The sequence below is a fragment of the Eretmochelys imbricata genome, chromosome 5, assembly GCF_965152235.1.
Source record: "Eretmochelys imbricata isolate rEreImb1 chromosome 5, rEreImb1.hap1, whole genome shotgun sequence".
NCBI lineage: Eukaryota > Metazoa > Chordata > Testudines > Cheloniidae > Eretmochelys > Eretmochelys imbricata.
The window spans coordinates 24,292,421-24,305,008 of NC_135576.1; the positions used below are offsets into that span (position 1 = coordinate 24,292,421).

Sequence of the window (12,588 nt, forward strand, 5' to 3'; positions counted from 1 at the left end):
TGAATGGTTGGGCGGGGTGGCAGGCAAATTGGAGTTCTTGGGGAGGAGACATCTTCCCCTCTCCCCCACCTTTTGCAGAAGGGTTGGCAAAGCTGGATACCATTGTAAAATACAGTGACCGCAGTAGTATGTGAAAGATGGTGGAGTGAAACACTAAATAAACTGCACCGTGGTATCTTTTATAGAAAAGGTCTCTGAGCAGTCTGTGCAAAGCAAAGAGGACAGGAGCCATGGGGCCCCATCACATGCACCTAAATGTGACCTGTTTTTCGAAAGCACCAAACACTCAGCAGGTCTCAATGAAATCAATTTGAAGTCAATGGGATTATTCATGGGGATAAGTGCTACTCATTATGGCTAAGGGTTACAGAAGCAGGCCCTAAACGATCTGGCAACGAGTTGGAGGACAAGCATTCAGTCCAGATGTCTAATTCATATTATAACAGTTTGTCATAAATATAAAGGGAAGGATAACCACCTTTCTGTATACAGAACGATAAAATCCCTCCTGGCCAGAGGCAAAATCCTTTCACCTGTAAAGGGTTAAGAAGCTAAGATAACCTCGCTGGCACCTGACCAAAATGACCAATGAGAAGACAAGATACTTTCAAAGCTGGAGGGGGGGGAACAAAGGGTCTGTCTGTCTGTGATGCTTTTACCGGGAACAGATCTGAAATGCAGCTCAGAACTCCTGTAAAAAATTAGTAAACAATCTAGCTAGAAATGCGTTAGATTTTCTTTTGTTAAATGGCTGTTAAAATAGCAGTGCTGAATGGAATGTATATTCCTGTTTTTGTGTCTTTTTGTAACTTAAGGTTTTGCCTAGAGGGATTCTCTATGTTTTGAATCTGATTACCCTGTAAGGTATTTACTATCCTGATTTTACAGAGGTGATTCTTTTACTTTTTCTTTAATTAAAAGTCTTCTTTTAAGCACCTGATTGCTTTTTCATTGTTCTTAAGATCCAAGGGTTTGGGTCTGTGTTCACTGATGCAAATTGGTGAGGATTTTTATCAAGCCTTCCCCAGGAAAGGAGGTGTAGGGCTTGGGGGGATATTTTGGGGAAAAGACGTCTCCAAGTGGGCTCTTTCCCTGTTCTTTGTTTAAAACGCTTGGTGGTGGCAGCATAGGGTTCAAGGACAAGGCAAAGTTTGTACCTTGAGGAAGTTTTTAACTTAAGCTGGTAAGAATAAGCTTGGGGGTCTTTCATGCAGGTCCCCACATCTGTACCCTAGAGTTCAGAGTGGGGAAGGAACCTTGACACAGTTCAATCACCATGAAGAACCATGAGTTTAGTCAAAAGATTCATAATAAATACTGAAAGTCTATGATTGCTTTTAAGGTATCTAATCTTGGAACAACACACCAGCATTAATTAGATTAGCTAATTCACTGGTAGCCCTTAAAAAACAAAGTAATTGCTTTTTGCAAAAATTATGTTAACAGAACTGCTTCTCTTTTAGTGAAAGGTCTTTATAAAGCAATTTGCAAGTGCTTTTTTAGTTTATATGGTAGTTCCAATTTTGTAAACGTAGGGTTTTTTTTAGTGTCGTTCAAGGATCGGTGTTGAACTCTCACAAATTTTCACAGAAGCTTTCAGCAACATCAATTTATATTTGATATAGAACACAAATCAGTTGAAGAGGGAATTGCAAAGATAATCCAAGCCTGTCTCATTGAAAGCACACCAACCTGGCTTCAGGTTGATACCTCTTGCAGAGACAATAAATATGCAAGAGCATGGTCCTTAGACTAGAACAAATATGAGCCTCAAGGGGTGCTTGTTTAGAAATAAAATATAAAAGGGGGACAGAACAATAGGAAGCTAAGTGGTTTAGCAGTGGTAGTAAATGAACTTGGAAAACATTCAGTGGATATGGCATGAGACAGACAGAAGATGTGTCTCTAGGGAGGCACTGGAGTGGTACACACATCTGTGGCAAGGCGAGGGTGTCTGGACTGATACTGCTAAGCCAGGCGCATCAAAGAAACATGAGATGCATAAGAATGCTATGAGTCAGGTGGAGGAAAGGAAGATGACACTGAGAGACACAAGACCCTCAACACCAGCATCTGGGTCTCTGGCAAGCTGCTCAACTGAATGGTTAGAGAGGAAGACAGTGAAACAGCAAGAAAAGACAGGTTGGTTTTTCTGAAGTATCATGTGTGATTGATTCACTGGCATTAGCTTGTGTGGTGAGAGGCTAGCTGTATTATGCAGCTTGATTATCATGTTCTTACGTGACCCGCTTTCTCTATTCTCAATAAATCTCCCTTTCTGAGCACTTCTGTGGCCAAAGGGAGTGGTGGGTGTTTGGCACCTTGGACACTCTGGTGAGCAATGGTGGTGAAGGATGTTGACTGCTGCAGCTGGGCTAAAGGGATGGCAGGGGTAAAGCAGGGAGACATTGTAATGTGTAAGTTCCATAATTCTGACAAATTACTTATTTGTTGTTTGTCTCTTTCTTTTTGTCTTCCCTCCAAGCGGGGCCTATCATCCATTCTATGTTCATTCAGTTCCTAGCACAATGGGGCCTCAAGGTGCTAGTGAAATATAAACAAATAGTAATACACCTAAAATCAGGCCACTTTTATTTAGGAACCTAAATGAGGATTTGGGCGCTTAACTTTAAGCACCCGGATCTGAACATTTTGGCCACAGGATTTAGCTAGTTTCCAAAGATTTAAACCAGAGACACTTACACAGAATGGAAGCAAAACAAGCAGCTCACTAACTCAGTACCCGTGGTTAGGAACAAACACACAGATGAGCATTTCATTTTCCTAGGGTACCACAAGAATGCAATGAGGATTCTGAACGCTTGTAGTCAATGTAACAGCAAAAACAAAAGCCTGCCTGTCTCCCTTGGCTAGCATTATGCTGGAGATACAATGGTCCCATGGTTTTCAGAGAGAATCATCTCAGCGATTTTCCCAGTCGCCTTGGCTTGAAAAAATGCCTCAATGCAATGAACAAAATGCAGGTGCCAATTTACAACCCTTCAGCACCCGCTCCCACCTGGGGGACACTGGAGAAGGGATAGGGATAAAGCCCCTAAGTAACAAAACACAGCAGCCAGTTGTTTGCCACTGACTCACAGGTGGTGTGTCTGATTGAGGAGCAATTACAACACAATCAGTATTGCCAGGATTTACTTTTCCAAGATCTGAATACCATACTTAATTAGAGCAGTGAACACAGGTATTTTGCCTTTGGCGCTTCCATGTGTATGTGCCATTGACTTCAACAGGAGCTGTTCACAGGTATTGGAGCACAGCTGGGTTTCTAGTTCTTTCTACACAGTATGGTGTTAAAGCTCATTATGAAGTGGTATACTGCTAACCCCATCTGGAGAAATATTGGGAAACAGTGGCTAAGAAATTTGCCTGATCTTATATAATTAATCCATGGAAGGGTCTAGAATAGAAAACCCAGATTTCCTGCTCCTCAGTTGCCTTCCCTAAGCACTAAACAATGCTGCCTGTCCTGTAGTTTTCACCAATCTGGCTGATGATGACAAAATGAAGAAAAGTAACTATCTCTAGAAGAATGTTACTGCTTCCATGTTACTTTTCTAGAGGACCTGAGGGTCTTGCTGATCACGTCACCTGCCATTGCATCATAGGCTCCAGGCTTGTAGTATGGTTATGACCTTCCCCAAATGGAATGTTACAGGCTACAAAACAATTACCTGTGTCTGTGGTGTTTCGGTGGATTTCCCCAACTCAGATAAAGTCTTTTTTTCAGCATATCCTGGTTTTAGATAACCATTGTTGACACTCTCGATGGAACCATACGCAGAGGGTCCATCCACTTTCAGCAAGAGCTTAGTTTCTGTACTGTCATCTCTGAGAGGGGCTTCGGGAATGCTGCACAAGTGTACAGTAAGACAGATTAGGAAAACCAAAGCCGCAATGATGCACATCGCCTGGAATTCCGATCCCAAAAATCTTCCTAGTACAGAATTCCCCCAGTCCATAGCACCTGTTAGGTAACCCAGGGCACCACCCAGACCTGGAGAGAGAAAGAAAGAAAACTCCACTGTCATTTAGTAAAAACAAAGCAAAAACCTAACCTCTAATAAGTTACTGAAGAATTATTATTAAGATGTCACAATATCTATAAGGGAATTCCCGGCATCACAAGAAATTAGAGCTTTTAGTGAATCCCTGTGTGACTGGGTGTATAAACCCCTCACGGGACAGCAAAGGATTCAAGAGCAGTTCTGGGCTCAGGAGGCCCCACTCCTCCGTTGGTGGTGAGTGGGTTTAAAGGGGAGCTGGCCAGCTCAGTTGGGGGTGAACAGAACAGGGGGAAGGACCAGCTCTGGAGGATGACGCAGCCAGACCCAGACCGGGAGGAGGAGCGTCAGGGGGCAGTAGCTCTTATGGGCCGGAGATGGGTGGGCAACCCATGAGGTAGGACATGAGGTTTGCCAGGACAAACTGCAGCCTGCTGCAGGGAAGGGGGAGCTAGGAAGTGACTCAGGGAGGCACCCCAGGATAAAAGGCATGGGACAGGCCTTGCAGGGCTCGGGATTGGAACCTGGTGGAGCAGAAGGGCCAAGGTTCCCCTACGTCCCCTAGCGCAACCGCTAGGTGGGGTGACCACGAGAGACTACAACCACAAGGCGGGGTGACCACCAGACACTGCAACCATGAGGTGGGGTGACCGCCAGAGACTGCAACCACAAGGCCATGGGCTCTGGACTCATTCACACCCTGGCATAGATAGTTATCGAGTCATGACATGAAACAGCTTCCTAAATTCTAGTTCGTCTGGGTATAGAAATCCAAGTGCTTACACAATAGCTTGTTGTTTTTAAAAAATGAAATGATTTAATGTTCATAAGAGATGCTGAATTGACAGCCCTGGGTACAAAGTCCTCCCATAAGCAGTACAGATTGGACTACAGCAGTGCAGGCTCCCTCACACCCCACCCCAATGTTCTTCAAGCCTGATTTGGAGGGAGCATTTCAAGAGGCTGAGATGGGAGATCATTCCCTATGGTCCATTCAGCCCCAGTCCTGTAGACTGAGAGTGCCATGATCTGAATTAAATCTAATACTAGCACAATAAGCATTGTATCCATCACATTCCTAAACGGTGAGTTAGTTGCAGAAGTGCGAGGATACGTTTTTAATAATCAGTTGTTGCTCCAGCAGCCGCTTCCTTCCACTGCATTTTGCTACCACACAGGCAGTCACACCACACAGCTAACAAAGGGGAAAACACAAACCACCCATTAAAATAAAGGCTGTATTGGCAGCTGCTACTTCATGCCCTGTGGCACGCAGACACTTAGATCTACATGTGTGTTTAGTCTCCCTTTCAGTTTTTGATTTTTATTGAAATTGTCAAGGTTCCTTCCCCACTCTAAACTCTAGGGTACAGATGTGGGGACTAGCATGAAAGACCCCCTAAGCTTATTCTTACCAGCTTAGGTTAAAAACTTCCTCAAGGTACAAACTTTGCCTTGTCCTTGAACCCTATGCTGCCACCACCAAGCGTGTTAAACAAAGAACAGGGAAAGAGTCCACTTGAAGATGTCTTTCCCCCCAAAATATCCCCCCAAACCCTACACCCCCTTTCCTGGGGAAGGCTTGATAAAAATCCTCACCAATTTGTACAGATGAACACAGACCCAAACCCTTGGATCTTAAGAACAATGAAAAAGCAATCAGGTTCTTAAAAGAAGACTTTTAATTAAAGAAAAGGTAAAAAAATCACCTCTGTAAAATCAGGATGGTAAATACCTTACAGGGTAATCAGATTCAAAACATAGAGAATCCCTCTAGGCAAAACCTTAAGTTACAAAAAGACACAAAAACAGGAATATACATTCCATTCAGCACAACTATTTTACCAGCCATTAAACAAAAGAAATCTAACGCATTTCTAGCTAGATTACTTACTAAATTTTTACAGGAGTTCTGAGCTGCATTTCTGATCTGTTCCTGGCAAAAGCATCAGACAGACAGACAGACCCTTTGTTCCCGCCCCCCTCCAGCTTTGAAAGTATCTTGTCTCCTCACTGGTCATTTTGGTCAGGTGCCAGCGAGGTTATCTTAGCTTCTTAACCCTTTACAGATGAAAGGGTTTTGCCTCTGGCCAGGAGGGATTTTGTAGCACTGTGGACAGAAAGGTAGTTACCCTTCCCTGTATATTTATGACAGAAATAAATAAGATGACTTAATTGGGACAGCAGCCGGGTTTGAAACCAAGATCTTCAGAGCTAAAAGCAAGAACCGCCTCTTCTGGAGCTAATGTGGTAACACTAACAGGGATGGACACATTGAGTGAAATCATGGCCCTGCTGAATTCAGTGGGAGTTTTTCCATTGACTTCAGTAATGCCAGAATTTCACCTGTGTAAGAATAACAAGAAATTAAACTGACTTCAAGCAGTGGAGACTTGGGTTAAGAACTGAAGGTGCCAGGTTCAAACCCACAAACAAATAAATTACATTTTCACTTCTTTAAGGGCCTTCCTTCTGGGAATTTCAATGCATTCGTAAACATCAATGAATTTAGCCCAACATTATGCCAACATTTTTATGGCTGACTTAGAACAACGCTTCCTCAGCTCTCGTCCCCTAATGCCCCTACTCTACTTGTGCTACACTGATGACATCTTCATCATCTGGACCCATGGAAAAGAAGCCTTGAGGAATTCCACCAGGATTTCAACAATATTCATCCCACCATCAAGCTCAGCCTGGACCAGTCACACAAGAGATCCACTTCCTGGACACTACAGTGCAAATAAGCGATGGCCTCATAAACACCACCCTATACCGGAAACCTTCTGACCACTATACTTACCTACATGCCTCCAGCTTCCATCCAGGACACATCACATGATCCATTGTCTGCAGCCATGCTCTAAGATACAACCACATTTGCTCCAATCCCTTAGACAGAGACAAATACCTACCAAGCATTCTTGGATCTCTACCAAGCATTCTTAAAACTACAATACCCATCTGCTGAAGTGAAGAAACAGATTGCCAGAGCCAGAAGAGTACCCAGAAGTTACCTACTACAGGACAGGCCTGATAAAGAAAGTAACAGAACGCCACTAGCCATCACCTTCATCCCCCAACTAAAACCTCTCCAGCCCATCATCAAGGATCTACAACCTATCCTGAAGGACAATCCCTCATTCTCACAGACCTTGGGAGTTAGGACAATCCTCACTTACAGACAGCACCCCAACCTGAAGCAAATACTCACCAGCAACTACACACCACACAACAAGAACACTAACCCATGAACCTATCCTTGCAGCAAACCCTGTCCACATATCTATTCAAGGGACACCATCATAGGACCTAACCACATCAGCCACACTATCAGGGGCTCGTTCACCTGCACATCTACCAATGTGATATATGTCATCATGTGCCAGCAATGCCCCTCCGCCATGTACATTGGCCAAACTGGATAGTCTCTACGCAAAACAGTAGAGTCAACAGTGTGCCGTTGTTGCCAAGAAGGCCAATGGCATTTTGGGATGTATACGTAGGAGCATTGCCAGCAGATCGAGGGACGTGATCGTTCCCCTCTATTCAACATTGGTGAGGTCTCATCTGGAGTATTGTGTCCAGTTTTGGGCCCCACACTACAAGAAGGATGTGGAAAAATTGGAAAACGTCCAGCAAAGGGCAACAAAAATGATTAGGGGACTGGAACACATGACTTTTGAGGAGAGGCTGAGGGAACTGGGATTGTTTAGTCTGCGGAAGAGAAGAATGAGGGGGGATTTGATAGCTGCTTTCAGCTACCTGAAAGGGGGTTCCAAAGAGGATGGATCTAGACTGTTCTCAGTGGTAGCTGATGACAGAACAAGGAGTAATGGTCTCAAGTTGCAGTGGGGGAGGTTTAGGTTGGATATTAGGAAAAACTTTTTCACTAGGAGGGAGGTGAAACACTGGAATGCGTTACCTAGGGAGGTGGTGGAATCTCCTTCCTTAGATATTTTTAAAGTCAGGCTTGACAAAGCCCTGGCTGGGATGATTTAGTTGGGGATTGGTCCTGCTGTGAGCAGGGGGTTGGACTAGATGGCCTCCTGAGGTCCCTTCAAACCTGATATTCTATGATCCTATGAAAAGAATAAAAGGACACAAATCAGATGTCAAGAATTATAACATTAAAAAACGAGTCGGAGAACACTTCAGCCTCCCTGGACACTCAATTACAGACTTAAAAGTGGCAATTCTTCAACAAAAAAACTTCAAAAACAGACTCCAACGAGAAATTGCAGAACTGGAACTGGAATTAATTTGCAAACTGGACACCATCAAATTAGGCCTGAATAAAGACTGGGAGTAGATGGGTCATTACACAAACTAAAAACTATTTCCCCATGCTAATTTCCCCCCCTACTGTTACTCACACTTTCTTGTCAACTGTTTGAAATGGGCCACCCTGATTACCTCTACGAAAGTGATTTTTCCTCCTGCTGATAATAGCCCACTTTAATTGAATTGTCTTATTAAAATTGGTAAGGCAACCCCCATCTTTTCATGTACTCTCTCTATATATATCTTCCTACTGTATTTTCCACTCCATGCATCTGATGAAGTGGGTTTTAGCCCACGAAAGCTTATGCTCAAATAAATTTGTTAGTCTCTAAGGTGCCACAAGTACTCCTCGTTATTTTTCCTTACTAATGTATCTACGCTGGATCCTTCATCAGGATTCAGTCAGAGGCTCCTTTGCCCGTATGAGAGTCCTACTGAGCTTATTGGGACTCCACATAGGAGGAGTCAGATCGAAGCAGATCCCAGTGCAGGCTTAGGGCCTTCATATCTATTTGTATCTCTACCCTTTTTTAAATGGATTCAGACCTGATACAGGGCATGTAACTGCGTGTCTAGTTCTCTATGTATATAAAATCTCCCCACTGTATTTTCCACTGCATGCATCCGATGAAGTGAGCTGTAGCTCACGAAAGCTTATGCTCAAATAAATTTGTTAGTCTCTAAGGTGCCACAAGTCCTCCTTTTCTTTTTGCAGATACAGACTAACACGGCTGCTACTCTGAAACCTGTCTAGAAATACAGTAACATTAGAAGAAAAAATGCTGGTCCAGAGATTATTCATACTAATCTTTGCCATATATACTGAGAGAGTAAAAGATATTTTCATTCTTTACCCACGGAAAAGTATGAAACAGCAGGAATGTTTAATATTCTCTGCTGCCTGTTCTGCTTTTCCATTCATTCATTAACGCTCCTTCCTTTTTTTAGTTGGCAATTCTGTGCACAGTTAAAAGGAATCAATGTTTCCTTTACTAAGAACAAATGTCCATCTCGAGTTAACTAATTTTCCCTCCACTCCTGGATGGGAGAAGGGAGACTGCACTCCAACTTGTGATCGATCTTACACTGTAATATCTCAACCTAATCATCATTGAGGAATTAGAATTCTGTCTGGCTCTTAATACCAAAATTGACTCCTGCAGATCTCATTCCTGTGAATAATTCTGACTAACATGAGTAATCCCATTGACTTCCATGGCCTGCCTGTGTGAGCAAGGATTGCCTGTATGAGTAAAGGCTGGCAACACTGAGCTCTACAATATATTAACTAATCTGAACCAGAGAGAAAAAACACCAGTATGCACCAACTCATTAACCATTACAATATTCCTATATGCTAGATACTGTAATATGTGGGGTTTCTCCTCTGCTCTACTCAAGTTAGAAAAAATAATCTAGAGATTTCCTCAAAAATGAAAGAGCAGGTATGCAAAGAAACTCTGTAAAATGACAGAGTAAACATTTAAATTTGTGTACCGTTACATTAATGTGTAATCCTTTGCAGAGTAGTGTGATAGGAGTCTATTTTCTTTAGCGGCTGCTAAAATCCAGAGTAGAATTTTCTTTTACTCTAGTTTTGTGTTAAATGATTTCAACCAAAAAAACCACATTTTTTTTCCTGAGACAATACCTAGTAATTAGTGAGTCTCCATGAATCAGTTAATGTTTGTAATGTGCTCGAAGATGAGAAGCTTCACAGAATGTAATTATTTGATTATTACTACTACTGCCTACAATTTTTGTAAATCAAGCTTTCAGAAAAACCTAAGATCAATAGAAATATTGCCTTGGAAAAAAATTCCAAAGAAAGCTAGTTTTTAAACAAATAAACATTCTTTTGCAGTCCTCACATCCCAAACATGTTAGCACTGAGACCAAAAACTTTAAGGGACTATCAACAAAAAGTGAAAACAACTTCACTGATTTTCATTATCCCAGAGGAGAAACAGGCTAAAGATAATGTGATAAACTCAGGACAGACAGCTGCAAGGCGGGGGGCAGGGTAGAAAACAGTCCCAGGAGGGGTAGGAGTCCCAGAAGGGGGGGTAACTACAGGTCAATCAGGTTCAGCTGAGAAGGGAGTTCCCTGAGATCAATTAGGATCAGCTGATTCCAACTAAGGGCTGCCTGAGACCTTTTTTTAAACCCTCTATTGTTGGGAGAAGCGGGGGAGGGGGAGTCAAGCTGCCAGTAGGCAAGGAACAGCAAGCCTCACCAGGAGGGGAGGCTGCATTCCGTCCCATATGGGAGAAAAACCAGCCTAAAAGACTGGCTGAGAGAAGGAGCGGACTGCCCCTGTGCAGCCAAGAGGGACTGTTTTACCCCAAGCCCGTCTCACCAAGGCTAAACAGCTGAGTCTGGTGAGACCAAGAAGGTGCCTTGCCACAATAAATAAATAGCATAAGCAGTTCAAAGTACGTTGCAAATGAAATCCTGTCTCCACTGAAGTCAACAGCAAAGCTACTGCTGACTTCAAAAGGATCAGGAGTTACCTTGAATTTTTAAAAAAAGAAAAGGAGTCCTTGTGGCACCTTAGAGACTAACCAATTTAATTGGTTAGTCTCTAAGGTGCCACAAGGACTCCTTTTCTTTTTGCGAATACAGACTAACACGGCTGTTACTCTGAAACTTGAATTTTTAAAATTCTCTTATTTTTTTAGTACTGTACAGTATTATCAGTAGCATAAGGTAAATGTGTTTTGCTAACACAGTACAAGGCTCTGATCCTGCAAGCTGATCTATACAGGCAGACCTCCTATGCCCTTACTTACCCCATAATGTGATCTTACTGTTACCATTGTCCTTCCTTTCCCTCCCTTGACTGATTATAACCCTTATTCACTGTGTTATGTTGACTTTAGACTGTGTGCCTTTTGGCACAAGGATTGTATCCTTGCTTGATCTGAGCCTAAAATACTTCTGGACACATGAAATATCACAGATGATAATGATTAAGCTGAGAATGTCTTTTTTGAGGAAAATGGTCCTCCCTCTTGTGCAGCATTGAATAAGATTAATATTTGGAGTCTGTTTCATCACAGATCAGCATCACTCACAAATGAGACTTGCAACTGCACAACTCAGCATTTGGCAATTAGGCTCTTATTATGTCATATGAAAAAACAACCTAAAAGAGGAAGGGATGCATTTAATGTACATGCTATAGAGACTCACGTCTTCATTTGCACATAACTAACAGTTGTGCTCTTTGTCAAGCAGCTTCTATCTAGGTATGTGTAATGGATTAAATGGACTTAATTTGCAAAAAGCCCAAGTAATCAGAATCTATGAGAATAAAATGTAGGTGGGCAGGAAATCCCCCCAACTAGGGGCCAGGGCTCCAGGCACAGGATCTTTGCCAGTAGCCACTATTCCATCCTCAGGAATTGAACAATCATCATAGATGCCACAGACCACCTGGTCAGCTCCTATCATAGCCCTTCCGTACTGGCCTATCCAGAGCTAGCTGGAGACCCTTTAAGTGCAGGCAACTTTCTGTGATCCCCTGTGTATCCTCAACACGGGACTTAAGGGGAACAGAGAGCCTTGCCCTGTCCTTCTGCACCATGAGTGAATTTCACACAGAAAATAAACATGTAACAAACTGAACCAAAACCCTGGACCCAAACACCCCCAAAATTTGTGGAAATTTGGATTTGACCTTAAAATGTATGGATCTATTAACTTCATCTTGGCCTCTACATCTATATAAGTTTCAGAGTAACAGCTGTGTTAGTCTGTATTTGCAAAAAGAAAAGGAGTACTTGTGGCACCTTAGAGACTAACCAATTTATTTGAGCATGAGCTTTCGTGAGCTACAGCTCAAAGTGAGCTGTAGCTCACGAAAGCTCATGCTCAAATAAATTGGTTAGTCTCTAAGGTGCCACAAGTACTCCTTTTCTTTTTACATCTATATAACAAGTTGGCCCCAACCTGTATCTGAATACCACTAAAGTTTGGGTCCAATCAATGCAGCTTAGGCATCTCTCCTTCTCTTTTTAATAAAGGAGTGTTATTCCTTTTATCTTCTGTGGACACTGAATCCAGATGATATTCACTAACTTTTGCCGGGGGGCAGGGGGGCAGATGGGAGGAATCAAAACAGGCTGCAAAACTCAATATGTCTTTTTTAAAAGTGGGGAAGGGAGAATGTTGGACAACTTTGTTCAGTCACCCTTAACCCTAGGTAGGAATTTTTGCAAATGTCACTTTTCAGTCTATGCCTGGAGCTTTCGGCAGCAGAATCCCTGCAGCTCTAGTC

General features: G+C 42.7%; 1 protein-coding gene across 1 annotated transcript in view; it reads right to left on the minus strand.

Moving 5' to 3' along the window:
* Positions 1 to 12,588, minus strand: part of SLC45A2 (solute carrier family 45 member 2) — a 32,355-nt gene that overhangs the window by 18,100 nt on the left and 1,667 nt on the right. The window lies entirely within an intron of this gene.